Genomic DNA, 17,500 nt, shown 5'->3' on the forward strand with positions numbered 1-17,500 from the left:
TGTTTCGGACGGCGTTTCGCTTTCGCTACTTGCGAGTGCTTTCGTGGTCCACCCCTCTATAAATACTCGGGAGGCGTCGAAGCCGGTTCTCCAAGCCGGACCCGTAGGTATCGTTGTGTGCTCGCTCTCATTGGCCCGCCTAACCAGAAAATGCCTGCGGTACACCCATTTGGATAAGAGTGCACGCAGATGCGGGCCTCGACGGCTACACATTTCCTCGGGCGGCCGCCTCCCGGCCTCCGTGGAGCGCGGGATGCACGGTCCCATCGACAAGCCTCTCCCGTTTTTACCGTGGCGTCGCGGTTCACCACGGCAGGCGGGTCGGTCTCCTCCGCATAAAAAGGGGGACCCCCGCTTTTTGTTCCACGAAATCGCACAAGCTTTTTTCGCATCCACGGTTTGCCACCGCACACCAAAATGCCGATCCGGCTGCCTACTTTAGCCAACAGGTGGAGCCAGGCGCGCCGTACTTGCGCGGCACTTCCCACGTCCACCGAAGTCGGTGCCAAGGACCACTTTCGGCGCCGGAGCCGCGTACGAGCCTACTCGAGGCGGAAGAACGAAGCCAGCAAGGGCCTGGCCGCAAGTGCGTTCAATTGTCGGGACGTCCAAGTCCCTCGTTCTTCCGTGCTTCCTCTTTCGGCAAGTCGTTGCGGCACCTTCCCAAAGCGCGCAGACCCGCTAATCGCGACGAGCGCGACGTGGCCGTGCCGCCTTTCCCTCGGCAGCAAGCAAAACGCCTGGCAACGTCGACGCTCCCCTAACCGCGATCTCGCACCGTGTTTCGTGTGGCGAATTCAAAAGCCGGCCGGCGCTGCTGCAACCATTACGGTCGGTACGCATACGCCGCGGAGGGCGGGACGGTCATCGGAGCGTGCGGTTCCTCCATCGAGTACTGCGCACCTCGGCCGTCGCATCGCCGTGCCATGACCGGCCGCGCGTCAACGCGAACCGGTGCCAGCGAGATCCCTCGCCTGCAAGAACCGACCGGCAGCCTCCGTCACCCGAGGACGCGGAGGCGCTTGCCGCGGACGGCGGGACGGTATGCACTGGTGCACAGCGGACCCGTCACATCGCCAGTTCCTTGACCGACCGCCGACGCTTGTGCCGTTCCTCTCGTACTTGGCAGTCGCCGCGCGATTGTCGGGTCTCGTTCTTGCACGCTCGAACGGTCGGGAGGGCACTCGGCTGGCGTTTCGGGAACGCGCAGCCTCGCCTTCTACCGACGTAACCACGACTCGCCGTTCGCGCTCCGCCGCTCCTGTTTACAGTACTAGGCGGTCCCGCAGCGGTCGGGTCGCGCATTTCGAGCGCTTCGAGCCACGGTGCAGTGGCGGGTCGAAAGCCGACCTATGAGTGCGTTGCGCCGTTTGTACCCGCGTCCGCCACCTGGCCGACCGTCCAAGGTCGCGGTGTTGGCGTCCGCTGGGCGCAACAATTTGTCACGGGGTGCCGCTCCACATTCAGGCAGCCCCGTGGGGAAAAGCCGACCCCGCGTCCAAACGGGGTCAGCGGCAGAAAGTGTCGGGCGCAGACGCAGCTGAGGCGCTCACCCTTCACAATCCGTTAATGATCCTTCCGCAGGTTCACCTACGGAAACCTTGTTACGACTTTTACTTCCTCTAAATGATCAAGTTTGGTCATCTTTCCAACAGACCGGCGCAACCGAAAGGCCGCGCCGGACATCGGTCCGAAGACCTCACTAAATCATTCAATCGGTAGTAGCGACGGGCGGTGTGTACAAAGGGCAGGGACGTAATCAACGCGAGCTTATGACTCGCGCTTACTGGGAATTCCTCGTTCAAGGGGAACAATTGCAAGCCCCTATCCCAATCACGAAAGAAGTTCCACGGGTTACCCAGTCTTTTCAGACAGGGATAAAGACACGCTGCTTCCTTCAGTGTAGCGCGCGTGCGGCCCCGGACATCTAAGGGCATCACAGACCTGTTATTGCTCTGTTTCGTGCGGCTAGGAGCCGCTTGTCCCTCTAAGAAGGTTGTAAGGTGCTGGGAACCCCGCACCTATTTAATAGGCTAGAGTCTCGTTCGTTATCGGAATTAACCAGACAAATCGCTCCACCAACTAAGAACGGCCATGCACCACCATCCACCGAATCAAGAAAGAGCTCTCAATCTGTCAATCCTCCCAGTGTCCGGGCCGGGTAAGTTTTCCCGTGTTGAGTCAAATTAAGCCGCAGGCTCCACTCCTGGTGGTGCCCTTCCGTCAATTCCTTTAAGTTTCAGCTTTGCAACCATACTTCCCCCGGAACCCAAATACTTTGGTTTCCCGGAAGCTGCCCGCCGAGTCATTTGAGTAACTCAGGCGGATCGCTGGTTGGCATCGTTTATGGTCAGAACTAGGGCGGTATCTGATCGCCTTCGAACCTCTGACTTTCGTTCTTGATCAATGAAAACATTCTTGGCAAATGCTTTCGCAGTAGTTCGTCTTGCGACGGTCCAAGAATTTCACCTCTAGCGCCGCAATACGAATGCCCCCGTCCGTCCCTCTTAATCATTACCTCGTATTCCAAAAACCAACAGAACAGAAACGAGGTCTTGTTCTATTATTCCATGCAAGTTTATTCAGGCGACTCGCCTGCGTTGAGCACTCTAATTTTTTCAAAGTAAAAGCACCGGCCATCTCGAGGCACACAATGAAGTGCACCAAGAAAGAACCGGCATGATGTTCAGTCCGAGCCGTCGCATCGGGTAGATGCACTACTCGTCTGGAACTGAGATCCAACTACGAGCTTTTTAACCGCAGCAGCTTTAGTATACGCTATTGGAGCTGGAATTACCGCGGCTGCTGGCACCAGACTTGCCCTCCAATTGATCCTCGTTAAAGGATTTAGAGTGTACTCATTTCAATTACGGGGCCTCAAAAGAGTCCCGTATTGTTATTTTTCGTCACTACCTCCCCGTGCCGGGAGTGGGTAATTTGCGCGCCTGCTGCCTTCCTTGGATGTGGTAGCCGTTTCTCAGGCTCCCTCTCCGGAATCGAACCCTGATTCTCCGTTACCCGTAACAACCATGGTAAGCAAGTAACCTACCATCGAAAGTTGATAAGGCAGACACTTGAAAGAAACGTCGCCGGCTCGTGGCCATGCGATCAGCACAAAGTTATCCAGAGTCACCACACAATACGGGCCGAAACCCGATCGATCTTGGTCTAATAAAAGCACCCGTTACCCAAAGGGCTCCAGGCTCACTGCATGTATTAGCTCTAGAATTGCCACAGTTATCCAAGTAGGAAGAAACGATCTAAGGAACCATAACTGATTTAATGAGCCATTCGCGGTTTCGCCTTATTTCGGCATGTACTTAGACATGCATGGCTTAATCTTTGAGACAAGCATATGATTACTGGCAGGATCAACCAGGTAATCGTTCGACTGCGCGTCCGTCCTCGCCTTCGGCGGGCCGGACGCAGTCTGTGTGCGGCGGAGGCCACCTTCAGGCGCCCCAACACGCTTATTTTGCACTCCGAGATGACGGCGTTCGAGCTCGCTACGGCACAACCTTCCCGAAAGACGAGTGGGAGCCGTGCGGCAAGAAGCACGTTCATGCTCGCTCTTTTTCGTTGCATCGACTCGGTCGCGCCGTGCGGGTTGCCCAAGCCCGCTGCACTGTCGGTGGACCGGCCGGAACTAGCAACGGAGCCGAGACTGCAAAGCCGCCAGACGACGGGTCACGCCCGCGTCTTCGGCGCTTTCGCATCTGAATCGCCCGAGGACGACACGGAACACACCTCGATATCGTGGTAAAACGGCACCGTCCGACAACCAGCCCCTAACGCATCAAGCGGATGAGGCTGCAGACGACTGCCGTGGATTCCCCTGGAGCAGACCCGAGGACACGCTTGACGAGGCCGAAGCCCGCCGCATATCAGACACCCGGTCGCTTTCGCGTACGCCGCTCACGAGAACCCCCACATAATAGCAGCGATAAGTACCCAGACCTCCTTGGGCACTAATACGAGCGTACTCGAGAAAATTTCACCGCGGGTGTGCCCCGAAACGTGTGGCACGTTGAGCGTGCCACAAGTCTACGTCGCTCTCAAACCCGCCGAGGTCGTAGAATTTGCGACCCTACTCACGAAATTCCCACCGAGGATACGGCCGCAAACGTACCGCACCTTGGGTAGGCCACGAGTTTGTGCAACACTACGCTGACGGCACAGCACCGAGGTCGTGCGCGCACGCACGGGAAAATTCCGCCGCGGTTTCTGCCGAAAACGTGAGGCACCACGACTCTCCGCAAGTTCGCGTCGACTGCGAAAGACCGAAGTCGTGAACGACGTGTCCGCTACTCGCCGCCGACACGCTGGACACCAAACGTACAACGACTCGACGGCGTCGTAGAGGCCCACGACGCGGTTTTCCTTAACGACGTCTCGGCGTGGCACCGACAGGTTAGAACGGCCGACCAACGTTCCCTGTCCGCCGTTCGGCTCAGTCGAAGGGCTCGGCGACTTCGGCAACGCTGCGAAGCCGCACGGTGACGCACGCCATGTCCCCATTTTTTTTTTTTTTTCTTTCTGCGTCTGCCGGGGTGCCCCTATAATAGCAGCGATAAGCACCCAGACCGCCGTGGGTCGCTCGCCCCGGCTGACGTGGTTTTTCGTACTCCTGCGGCGGTCGCCGTCAAGCACGTCCAAATACGCTACTTTCGTGGGCGCATTCACGCTCTTTCGCTTCGCCGGAGTGCCAGCACTCACTCTGCCAAAAACGGCGAACATCCGAGCGGCGGTTCCCACTTTTGCGTCGGCGTCGCAAACCCCGCCCCGGCAGACGAGGTTTGCCGTACTCGTGCGACGGTGGCCGGCGGGCACGTCGAAAGACGCCGATATCGTGCGCGAATTGGCGCACCTTGGCTTCACCGGAGTGCCGCCACTGACTCCTCCAAAAACGGCGAAGATCCGAGCGGCGCTTCCCACTTTCGCATCGGCGTCCCGAACTCCGCCCCGGCTGACGCGGTTTACCGTACTCGTGCGACGGTCGCCGGCGAGCACGTGGAAAGACGCCGATATCGTGCCCGAATCGGCTCCGTTCGGCTTCGCCGGAGTGCCAGCACTGGCTCGGCGAAAGACGACGAACATCCGAGCGACGGTTCTCACTATTGCGTACGCGTCGCAAACCCCGCCCCGGCAGACGCACTTTGCCGTACTCGTGCGACGGTCGCCGGCGAGCACGTAGAAAGACGCCGATATCGTGCCGGAATCGGCCCCGTTTGGCTTCGCCGGAGTGCCAGCACTCACTCGGCCACAAACGGCGAACATCCGAGCGGCGGTTCCCACTTAGCCGTCGGCGTCCCGAACTCCGCCCCGGCAGACGCGGTTGCCGAGCTCGTGCGACTAGCGACCGCGAAGCCGTCTCGCGACGCCGCTTTCGTGCGCGGCTCCCACTGCGACCTGGGTCACCCGAGGTCGACGAGCAAGAAAGAATGTCGAAAAAAATTTTTTTTTTTTTTGCGTCTGCCGGGGTGCCCCTATAATAGCAGCGATAAGCACCCAGACCGCCATGGGTCGCTCGCCCCGGCTGACGTGGTTTTTCGTTTTCCTGCGGTGGTCGTCGTCAAGCACGTCCAAACACGCCACTTTCGTGGGCGCATTCGCGCTCTTTCGCTTCGCCGGAGTGCCAGCACTCACTCTGCCAAAAACGGCGAACATCCTAGTGGCGGTTCCCACTTTTGCGTCGGCGTCGCCAACCCCGCCCCGGCATACGCGGTTTGCCGTACTCGTGCGGCGGTGGCCGGCGGGCACGTCGAAAGACACCGATATCGTGCGCGAGTCGATGCTTCTTGGTCTCGCAGGAGGGCCGCCACTCACTCCTGCAAAAACGGCGAAGATCCGAGCGGCGCTTCCCACTTTTTCGTCGGCATCGCAAACCTCGCCCCGGCAGACGCGCTTTGCCGTACTCGTGCGACGGTCGCCGGCGAGCACGTCGAAATACGCCGATATCGTGCCCGAATCGGCCCCGTTTCGCTTCGCCGGAGTGCCAGCACTCACTCGGCCAAAAACGGCGAACATCCGAGCAGCGGTACCCACTTAGCCGTCGGCATCCCGAACTCCGCGCCGGCTGACGCGGTTGCCGAGCTCGTGCGACTAGCGACCGCGAACGCGTCTCGCGACGCCGCTTTCGTGCGCGGCTCCCATTGCGACCTGGGTTACCCGAGCTCGACCAGCAAAAAAGAAGGTCGAAAAAAAATTTTTTTTTTCTGCGTCTGCCGGGGTGCCCCTATAATAGCAGCGATAAGCACCCAGACCGCCGTGGGTCGCTCGCCCCGGCTGACGTGGTTTTTCGTACTCCTGCAGCGGTCGCCGTCAAGCACGTCCAAATACGCCACTTTCGTGGGCGCTTTCGCGCTCTTTCGCGTCGCCGGTGTGCCAGCACTCACTCTGCCAAAAACGGCGAACATCCTAGTGGCGGTTCCCACTTTTGCGTCGGCGTCGCCAACCCCGCCCCGGCATACGCGGTTTGCCGTACTCGTGCGGCGGTGGCCGGCGGGCACGTCGAAAGACACCGATATCGTGCGCGAGTCGATGCTTCTTGGTCTCGCAGGAGGGCCGCCACTCACTCCTGCAAAAACGGCGAAGATCCGAGCGGCGCTTCCCACTTTTTCGTCGGCATCGCAAACCTCGCCCCGGCAGACGCGCTTTGCCGTACTCGTGCGACGGTCGCCGGCGAGCACGTCGAAATACGCCGATATCGTGCCCGAATCGGCCCCGTTTCGCTTCGCCGGAGTGCCAGCACTCACTCGGCCAAAAACGGCGAACATCCGAGCAGCGGTACCCACTTAGCCGTCGGCATCCCGAACTCCGCGCCGGCTGACGCGGTTGCCGAGCTCGTGCGACTAGCGACCGCGAACGCGTCTCGCGACGCCGCTTTCGTGCGCGGCTCCCATTGCGACCTGGGTTACCCGAGCTCGACCAGCAAAAAAGAAGGTCGAAAAAAAATTTTTTTTTTCTGCGTCTGCCGGGGTGCCCCTATAATAGCAGCGATAAGCACCCAGACCGCCGTGGGTCGCTCGCCCCGGCTGACGTGGTTTTTCGTACTCCTGCAGCGGTCGCCGTCAAGCACGTCCAAATACGCCACTTTCGTGGGCGCTTTCGCGCTCTTTCGCGTCGCCGGTGTGCCAGCACTCACTCTGCCAAAAACGGCCAACATCCGAGCGGCGGTTCCCACTTTTGCGTCGGCGTCGTAAACCCCGCCCCGGCAGACGCGGTTTGCCCTACTCGTTCGACGGTCGCCGGCGAGCGCGTCGAAAGACGCCGATATCGTGCGCTAATTGGCGCTCCTTGGCTTCTCCGGAGTGCCGCCACTCACTCCTCCAAAAACGGCGAAGATCCGAGCGGCGTTCTCCACTTTCGCATCGGCGTCCCGAACTCCGCCCGGGCTGACGCGGTTTACCGTACTCGTGCGACGGTCGCCGCCGGGCACGTCGAAAGACGCCGATATCGTGCCGTAATCGGCCCCGTTTGGCTTCGCCCGAGTGCCAGCACTCACTCGGCCAAAAACGGCGAACATCCGAGCAGCGTTTCCCACTTTCGCATCGGCGTCCCGAAGCCCGCCCCGGCAGACGCGGTTTGCCCTACTCGAGCGACGGTCGCCGGCGATCACGTCGAAAGGCGCCGAATTCGTGCACGAATCGATGCTTCTTGGTCTCGCAGGAGGGCCGCCACTCACTCCTGCAAAAACGGCGAAGATCCGAGTTGCGCTTCCCACTTTTTCGTCGGCGTCCCGAACTACGCCCCGGCTGACGCGGTTTACCGTACTCGTGCGACGGTCGCCGGCGGGCACTTCAAAATACGCCGATTTCGTGGGCGCATTCACGCTGTTTCGCTTCCCCGGAGTGCCAACACTCACTCTGCCGAAAGCGGCGATCATCCGAGCGGCGGTTCCCACTTTTGCGTCGGCTTCGCAAACGGCGCCCCGGCAGACGCGCTCGTGCGACGTACTCGTGCGACGGTCGCCGGCGAGCACGTCGAAAGACGCCGATATCGTGCTCGAATCGACCCCGTTTCGCTTCGCCGGAGTGCTGCCAGTCACGGCGCAGAAAACGGCGAACAAGTGTTTTTTTTTTTTTTTCCTAGAATTTGTGTTATAGAAGGCACATTTGATATCGGACGATAATTTTCAACTTTATCACGCGCACCGATTTTCGTGTAGAGGTTTGCAAGTTTATGGGAATTTCTCCACTTGGAATAATGCGATTTAGTAGTACTACGAGAACTTCATGGATGTACTCAAGGGTACGGGGCAAGTCAGTTACGTCAACACCTGCAGATTTTTTACACTTCAAACTGAAAATTGTTGGTTGTGAGTCCTCGTGTGATATTAAAGGCCGATTCGCTAACACATAGAACAAAGAAAGAAAGGAAGAAAAAACGCCCGCGCTCGCTCAAGAAACCTGGGTTCGCAACAAGTGGCAACAACAAGCAACCGAGCGAGTGCGCCAAAACCCGTGGCGGCCGAACAAACGCGAAGTCCCAACCGCGTCAGCCGGGGCGGCACGGGACAGGAAAAATCACTTCAGCCGGGGCGGCGGGGCACCGAATAAACCTCGTCACCTCGTCGCAGGATAAAAGAGGAAACAAAAAGTCTAAACAGCGTCTGCTGGAGCGAATGCGTAATAAAACAACAACAACAACAAAAAAAAACACCCGCGCTCAAGAAGTCTGCAATCCTCACAAAAGGCGACTGTGACCGAGCAGCGTCAGCCGGGGCCGTGCGGAAACGGAAAAACCGCGACTACCGGGGCGTCGAGGCACCGAAAAATCCACTTCAGCCGCGGCGAAAAAAAAAAACAAAAAGAAAGACGGAGGGGGGGGGGGGAACCACGTCTGCCGGGGCGAAGGAAAAAAAAAAACGCGTCTGCCGGGGCGAGCCCGGGTGCGGCACCACCGGGAAAACTGTGGCAAACAGACATGGCGATCGAGTGAGTGGGCCGCCAGCCAGGCTCAGCCAAAAAGTGCAAAGTCCGAACTGCGTCAGCCGGGGCGGCAAAAACCGCGTCAGCCGGGGCGGCGCAAAAAACCGCGTCTGCCGGGGCGGCACGAAACCGCGTCAGCCGGGGCGGGGCGAAAACTGCGTCAGCCGGGGCGAAAAGAAAAAAAAAAAAACGCGTCTGCCGGGGCAAGCCCGGGTGCGGCACCACCGGGAAAACTGTGGCAAACAGACATGGCGATCGAGTGAGTGGGCCGCCAGCCAGGCACAGCCGAAAAGTGCAAAGTCCGAACCGTGTCAGCCGGGGCGACGCAAAAACCGCGTCAGCCGGGGCGGCGCGAAAACCTCGTCAGCCGGGGCGAGCGAAAAGGGGGGGGGGGGGGGAACCACGTCTGCCGGGGCGAAAGAAAAAAAAAACGCGTCTGCCGGGGCGAGCCCGGGTGCGGCACCACCGGGAAGACTGTGGCAAACAGACATGGCGATCGAGTGAGTGGGCCGCCAGCCAGGCTCAGCCCAAAAAGTGCCAAGTCCGAACTGCGTCAGCCGGGGCGGCAAAAACCGCGTCAGCCGGGGCGGCGCGAAAACCGCGTCTGCCGGGGCGGCGCGAAAACTGCGTCAGCCGGGGCGAGCCCGGGTGCGGCACCACCGGGAAAACTGTGGCTAACAGACATGGCGATCGAGTGAGTGGGCCACCAGCCAGGCTCAGCCAAAAAGTGCCAAGTCCGAACTGCGTCAGCCGGGGCGGCAAAAACCGCGTCAGCCGGGGCGGCGCAAAAAAACCGCGTCTGCCGGGGCGGCACGAAACCGCGTCAGCCGGGGCGGCGCGAAAACTGCGTCAGCCGGGGCGAAAGAAAAAAAAAAACGCGTCTGCCGGGGCGAGCCCGGGTGCGGCACCACCGGGAAAACTGTGGCAAACAGACATGGCGATCGAGTGAGTGGGCCGCCAGCCAGGCACAGCCGAAAAGTGCTAAGTCCGAACTGCGTCTGCCGGGGCGGCACGAAACCGCGTCAGCCGGGGCGGCGCGAAAACCGCGTCTGCCGGGGCGGCACGAAACCGCGTCAGCCGGGGCGGCGCGAAAACTGCGTCAGCCGGGGCGAGCCCGGGTGCGGCACCACCGGGAAAACTGTGGCAAACAGACATGGCGATCGAGTGAGTGGGCCGCCAGCCAGGCACAGCCGAAAAGTGCTAAGTCCGAACTGCGTCTGCCGGGGCGGCACGAAACCGCGTCAGCCGGGGCGGCGCGAAAACCGCGTCTGCCGGGGCGGCACGAAACCGCGTCAGCCGGGGCGGCGCGAAAACTGCGTCAGCCGGGGCGAGCCCGGGTGCGGCACCACCGGGAAAACTGTGGCAAACAGACATGGCGATCGAGTGAGTGGGCCGCCAGCCAGGCACAGCCGAAAAGTGCTAAGTCCGAACTGCGTCAGCCGGGGCGGCAAAAACCGCGTCAGCCGGGGCGGCGCAAAAAACCGCGTCTGCCGGGGCGGCACGAAACCGCGTCAGCCGGGGCGGCGCGAAAACTGCGTCAGCCGGGGCGAAAGAAAAAAAAAAAAACGCGTCTGCCGGGGCGAGCCCGGGTGCGGCACCACCGGGAAAACTGTGGCAAACAGACATGGCGATCGAGTGAGTGGGCCGCCAGCCAGGCACAGCCGAAAAGTGCTAAGTCCGAACTGCGTCTGCCGGGGCGGCACGAAACCGCGTCAGCCGGGGCGGCGCGAAAACCGCGTCTGCCGGGGCGGCACGAAACCGCGTCAGCCGGGGCGGCGCGAAAACTGCGTCAGCCGGGGCGAGCCCGGGTGCGGCACCACCGGGAAAACTGTGGCAAACAGACATGGCGATCGAGTGAGTGGGCCGCCAGCCAGGCACAGCCGAAAAGTGCTAAGTCCGAACTGCGTCTGCCGGGGCGGCACGAAACCGCGTCAGCCGGGGCGGCGCGAAAACCGCGTCTGCCGGGGCGGCGCGAAAACTGCGTCAGCCGGGGCGAGCCCGGGTGCGGCACCACCGGGAAAACTGTGGCAAACAGACATGGCGATCGAGTGAGTGGGCCGCCAGCCAGGCACAGCCGAAAAGTGCAAAGTCCGAACCGTGTCAGCCGGGGCGACGCAAAAACCGCGTCAGCCGGGGCGGCGCGAAAACCGCGTCAGCCGGGGCGGCACGAAACCGCGTCAGCCGGGGCGGCGCGAAAACTGCGTCAGCCGGGGCGGCGCGAAAACCTCGTCAGCCGGGGCGAGCGAAAAGGGGGGGGGGGGGGAACCACGTCTGCCGGGGCGAAAGAAAAAAAAAACGCGTCTGCCGGGGCGAGCCCGGGTGCGGCACCACCGGGAAGACTGTGGCAAACAGACATGGCGATCGAGTGAGTGGGCCGCCAGCCAGGCTCAGCCCAAAAAGTGCCAAGTCCGAACTGCGTCAGCCGGGGCGGCAAAAACCGCGTCAGCCGGGGCGGCGCGAAAACCGCGTCTGCCGGGGCGGCGCGAAAACTGCGTCAGCCGGGGCGAGCCCGGGTGCGGCACCACCGGGAAAACTGTGGCTAACAGACATGGCGATCGAGTGAGTGGGCCACCAGCCAGGCTCAGCCAAAAAGTGCCAAGTCCGAACTGCGTCAGCCGGGGCGGCAAAAACCGCGTCAGCCGGGGCGGCGCAAAAAAACCGCGTCTGCCGGGGCGGCACGAAACCGCGTCAGCCGGGGCGGCGCGAAAACTGCGTCAGCCGGGGCGAAAGAAAAAAAAAAAACGCGTCTGCCGGGGCGAGCCCGGGTGCGGCACCACCGGGAAAACTGTGGCAAACAGACATGGCGATCGAGTGAGTGGGCCGCCAGCCAGGCACAGCCGAAAAGTGCTAAGTCCGAACTGCGTCTGCCGGGGCGGCACGAAACCGCGTCAGCCGGGGCGGCGCGAAAACCGCGTCTGCCGGGGCGGCACGAAACCGCGTCAGCCGGGGCGGCGCGAAAACTGCGTCAGCCGGGGCGAGCCCGGGTGCGGCACCACCGGGAAAACTGTGGCAAACAGACATGGCGATCGAGTGAGTGGGCCGCCAGCCAGGCACAGCCGAAAAGTGCTAAGTCCGAACTGCGTCTGCCGGGGCGGCACGAAACCGCGTCAGCCGGGGCGGCGCGAAAACCGCGTCTGCCGGGGCGGCACGAAACCGCGTCAGCCGGGGCGGCGCGAAAACTGCGTCAGCCGGGGCGAGCCCGGGTGCGGCACCACCGGGAAAACTGTGGCAAACAGACATGGCGATCGAGTGAGTGGGCCGCCAGCCAGGCACAGCCGAAAAGTGCTAAGTCCGAACTGCGTCAGCCGGGGCGGCAAAAACCGCGTCAGCCGGGGCGGCGCAAAAAACCGCGTCTGCCGGGGCGGCACGAAACCGCGTCAGCCGGGGCGGCGCGAAAACTGCGTCAGCCGGGGCGAAAGAAAAAAAAAACGCGTCTGCCGGGGCGAGCCCGGGTGCGGCACCACCGGGAAAACTGTGGCAAACAGACATGGCGATCGAGTGAGTGGGCCGCCAGCCAGGCACAGCCGAAAAGTGCTAAGTCCGAACTGCGTCTGCCGGGGCGGCACGAAACCGCGTCAGCCGGGGCGGCGCGAAAACCGCGTCTGCCGGGGCGGCACGAAACCGCGTCAGCCGGGGCGGCGCGAAAACTGCGTCAGCCGGGGCGAGCCCGGGTGCGGCACCACCGGGAAAACTGTGGCAAACAGACATGGCGATTGAGTGAGTGGGCCGCCAGCCAGGCACAGCCGAAAAGTGCTAAGTCCGAACTGCGTCTGCCGGGGCGGCACGAAACCGCGTCAGCCGGGGCGGCGCGAAAACCGCGTCTGCCGGGGCGGCACGAAACCGCGTCAGCCGGGGCGGCGCGAAAACTGCGTCAGCCGGGGCGAGCCCGGGTGCGGCACCACCGGGAAAACTGTGGCAAACAGACATGGCGATCGAGTGAGTGGGCCGCCAGCCAGGCACAGCCGAAAAGTGCTAAGTCCGAACTGCGTCTGCCGGGGCGGCACGAAACCGCGTCAGCCGGGGCGGCGCGAAAACCGCGTCTGCCGGGGCGGCGCGAAAACTGCGTCAGCCGGGGCGAGCCCGGGTGCGGCACCACCGGGAAAACTGTGGCAAACAGACATGGCGATCGAGTGAGTGGGCCGCCAGCCAGGCACAGCCGAAAAGTGCAAAGTCCGAACCGTGTCAGCCGGGGCGACGCAAAAACCGCGTCAGCCGGGGCGGCGCGAAAACCGCGTCAGCCGGGGCGGCACGAAACCGCGTCAGCCGGGGCGGCGCGAAAACTGCGTCAGCCGGGGCGGCGCGAAAACCTCGTCAGCCGGGGCGAGCGAAAAGGGGGGGGGGGGGGAACCACGTCTGCCGGGGCGAAAGAAAAAAAAAACGCGTCTGCCGGGGCGAGCCCGGGTGCGGCACCACCGGGAAGACTGTGGCAAACAGACATGGCGATCGAGTGAGTGGGCCGCCAGCCAGGCTCAGCCCAAAAAGTGCCAAGTCCGAACTGCGTCAGCCGGGGCGGCAAAAACCGCGTCAGCCGGGGCGGCGCGAAAACCGCGTCTGCCGGGGCGGCGCGAAAACTGCGTCAGCCGGGGCGAGCCCGGGTGCGGCACCACCGGGAAAACTGTGGCTAACAGACATGGCGATCGAGTGAGTGGGCCACCAGCCAGGCTCAGCCAAAAAGTGCCAAGTCCGAACTGCGTCAGCCGGGGCGGGCAAAAACCGCGTCAGCCGGGGCGGCGCAAAAAAACCGCGTCTGCCGGGGCGGCACGAAACCGCGTCAGCCGGGGCGGCGCGAAAACTGCGTCAGCCGGGGCGAAAGAAAAAAAAAAACGCGTCTGCCGGGGCGAGCCCGGGTGCGGCACCACCGGGAAAACTGTGGCAAACAGACATGGCGATCGAGTGAGTGGGCCGCCAGCCAGGCACAGCCGAAAAGTGCTAAGTCCGAACTGCGTCTGCCGGGGCGGCACGAAACCGCGTCAGCCGGGGCGGCGCGAAAACCGCGTCTGCCGGGGCGGCACGAAACCGCGTCAGCCGGGGCGGCGCGAAAACTGCGTCAGCCGGGGCGAGCCCGGGTGCGGCACCACCGGGAAAACTGTGGCAAACAGACATGGCGATCGAGTGAGTGGGCCGCCAGCCAGGCACAGCCGAAAAGTGCTAAGTCCGAACTGCGTCTGCCGGGGCGGCACGAAACCGCGTCAGCCGGGGCGGCGCGAAAACCGCGTCTGCCGGGGCGGCACGAAACCGCGTCAGCCGGGGCGGCGCGAAAACTGCGTCAGCCGGGGCGAGCCCGGGTGCGGCACCACCGGGAAAACTGTGGCAAACAGACATGGCGATCGAGTGAGTGGGCCGCCAGCCAGGCACAGCCGAAAAGTGCTAAGTCCGAACTGCGTCAGCCGGGGCGGCAAAAACCGCGTCAGCCGGGGCGGCGCAAAAAACCGCGTCTGCCGGGGCGGCACGAAACCGCGTCAGCCGGGGCGGCGCGAAAACTGCGTCAGCCGGGGCGAAAGAAAAAAAAAAAACGCGTCTGCCGGGGCGAGCCCGGGTGCGGCACCACCGGGAAAACTGTGGCAAACAGACATGGCGATCGAGTGAGTGGGCCGCCAGCCAGGCACAGCCGAAAAGTGCTAAGTCCGAACTGCGTCTGCCGGGGCGGCACGAAACCGCGTCAGCCGGGGCGGCGCGAAAACCGCGTCTGCCGGGGCGGCACGAAACCGCGTCAGCCGGGGCGGCGCGAAAACTGCGTCAGCCGGGGCGAGCCCGGGTGCGGCACCACCGGGAAAACTGTGGCAAACAGACATGGCGATCGAGTGAGTGGGCCGCCAGCCAGGCACAGCCGAAAAGTGCTAAGTCCGAACTGCGTCTGCCGGGGCGGCACGAAACCGCGTCAGCCGGGGCGGCGCGAAAACCGCGTCTGCCGGGGCGGCACGAAACCGCGTCAGCCGGGGCGGCGCGAAAACTGCGTCAGCCGGGGCGAGCCCGGGTGCGGCACCACCGGGAAAACTGTGGCAAACAGACATGGCGATCGAGTGAGTGGGCCGCCAGCCAGGCACAGCCGAAAAGTGCAAAGTCCGAACCGTGTCAGCCGGGGCGACGCAAAAACCGCGTCAGCCGGGGCGGCGCGAAAACCGCGTCAGCCGGGGCGGCACGAAACCGCGTCAGCCGGGGCGGCGCGAAAACTGCGTCAGCCGGGGCGGCGCGAAAACCTCGTCAGCCGGGGCGAGCGAAAAGGGGGGGGGGGGAACCACGTCTGCCGGGGCGAAAGAAAAAAAAAACGCGTCTGCCGGGGCGAGCCCGGGTGCGGCACCACCGGGAAGACTGTGGCAAACAGACATGGCGATCGAGTGAGTGGGCCGCCAGCCAGGCTCAGCCCAAAAAGTGCCAAGTCCGAACTGCGTCAGCCGGGGCGGCAAAAACCGCGTCAGCCGGGGCGGCGCGAAAACCGCGTCTGCCGGGGCGGCGCGAAAACTGCGTCAGCCGGGGCGAGCCCGGGTGCGGCACCACCGGGAAAACTGTGGCTAACAGACATGGCGATCGAGTGAGTGGGCCACCAGCCAGGCTCAGCCAAAAAGTGCCAAGTCCGAACTGCGTCAGCCGGGGCGGCAAAAACCGCGTCAGCCGGGGCGGCGCAAAAAAACCGCGTCTGCCGGGGCGGCACGAAACCGCGTCAGCCGGGGCGGCGCGAAAACTGCGTCAGCCGGGGCGAAAGAAAAAAAAAAACGCGTCTGCCGGGGCGAGCCCGGGTGCGGCACCACCGGGAAAACTGTGGCAAACAGACATGGCGATCGAGTGAGTGGGCCGCCAGCCAGGCACAGCCGAAAAGTGCTAAGTCCGAACTGCGTCTGCCGGGGCGGCACGAAACCGCGTCAGCCGGGGCGGCGCGAAAACCGCGTCTGCCGGGGCGGCACGAAACCGCGTCAGCCGGGGCGGCGCGAAAACTGCGTCAGCCGGGGCGAGCCCGGGTGCGGCACCACCGGGAAAACTGTGGCAAACAGACATGGCGATCGAGTGAGTGGGCCGCCAGCCAGGCACAGCCGAAAAGTGCTAAGTCCGAACTGCGTCTGCCGGGGCGGCACGAAACCGCGTCAGCCGGGGCGGCGCGAAAACCGCGTCTGCCGGGGCGGCACGAAACCGCGTCAGCCGGGGCGGCGCGAAAACTGCGTCAGCCGGGGCGAGCCCGGGTGCGGCACCACCGGGAAAACTGTGGCAAACAGACATGGCGATCGAGTGAGTGGGCCGCCAGCCAGGCACAGCCGAAAAGTGCTAAGTCCGAACTGCGTCAGCCGGGGCGGCAAAAACCGCGTCAGCCGGGGCGGCGCAAAAAACCGCGTCTGCCGGGGCGGCACGAAACCGCGTCAGCCGGGGCGGCGCGAAAACTGCGTCAGCCGGGGCGAAAGAAAAAAAAAACGCGTCTGTCGGGGCGAGCCCGGGTGCGGCACCACCGGGAAAACTGTGGCAAACAGACATGGCGATCGAGTGAGTGGGCCGCCAGCCAGGCACAGCCGAAAAGTGCTAAGTCCGAACTGCGTCTGCCGGGGCGGCACGAAACCGCGTCAGCCGGGGCGGCGCGAAAACCGCGTCTGCCGGGGCGGCACGAAACCGCGTCAGCCGGGGCGGCGCGAAAACTGCGTCAGCCGGGGCGAGCCCGGGTGCGGCACCACCGGGAAAACTGTGGCAAACAGACATGGCGATTGAGTGAGTGGGCCGCCAGCCAGGCACAGCCGAAAAGTGCTAAGTCCGAACTGCGTCTGCCGGGGCGGCACGAAACCGCGTCAGCCGGGGCGGCGCGAAAACCGCGTCTGCCGGGGCGGCACGAAACCGCGTCAGCCGGGGCGGCGCGAAAACTGCGTCAGCCGGGGCGAGCCCGGGTGCGGCACCACCGGGAAAACTGTGGCAAACAGACATGGCGATCGAGTGAGTGGGCCGCCAGCCAGGCACAGCCGAAAAGTGCTAAGTCCGAACTGCGTCTGCCGGGGCGGCACGAAACCGCGTCAGCCGGGGCGGCGCGAAAACCGCGTCTGCCGGGGCGGCACGAAACCGCGTCAGCCGGGGCGGCGCGAAAACTGCGTCAGCCGGGGCGAGCCCGGGTGCGGCACCACCGGGAAAACTGTGGCAAACAGACATGGCGATCGAGTGAGTGGGCCGCCAGCCAGGCACAGCCGAAAAGTGCAAAGTCCGAACCGTGTCAGCCGGGGCGACGCAAAAACCGCGTCAGCCGGGGCGGCGCGAAAACCGCGTCTGCCGGGGCGGCACGAAACCGCGTCAGCCGGGGCGGCGCGAAAACTGCGTCAGCCGGGGCGAGCCCGGGTGCGGCACCACCGGGAAAACTGTGGCAAACAGACATGGCGATCGAGTGAGTGGGCCGCCAGCCAGGCACAGCCGAAAAGTGCTAAGTCCGAACTGCGTCAGCCGGGGCGGCAAAAACCGCGTCAGCCGGGGCGGTGCAAAAACCGCGTCTGCCGGGGCGAAATAAAAAAAAAAACAAAGAAAAAAGCCCGCGCTTAATCAAAAGAAAACAAAGAAAAAAGCTTGCGCTTAATCAAAAGAAAACAAACAAAAAAAGTTCGCGCTTAAGCCTG

At 63.4% G+C, this 17,500-nt stretch overlaps 1 non-coding gene across 1 annotated transcript; it reads right to left on the bottom strand.

The window, feature by feature from the left end:
• Positions 1–1,567: 1,567 nt before the first annotated feature.
• On the bottom strand, positions 1,568–3,382 carry LOC142791835 (small subunit ribosomal RNA). Its single transcript, XR_012890454.1, has one exon. It is a non-coding gene; the product is annotated as a small subunit ribosomal RNA (ribosomal RNA).
• Between the last annotated feature and the right edge of the window lie 14,118 nt (positions 3,383–17,500).

This window comes from Rhipicephalus microplus, unplaced genomic scaffold (assembly GCF_043290135.1).
Source record: "Rhipicephalus microplus isolate Deutch F79 unplaced genomic scaffold, USDA_Rmic scaffold_190, whole genome shotgun sequence".
Lineage (NCBI taxonomy): Eukaryota > Metazoa > Arthropoda > Arachnida > Ixodida > Ixodidae > Rhipicephalus > Rhipicephalus microplus.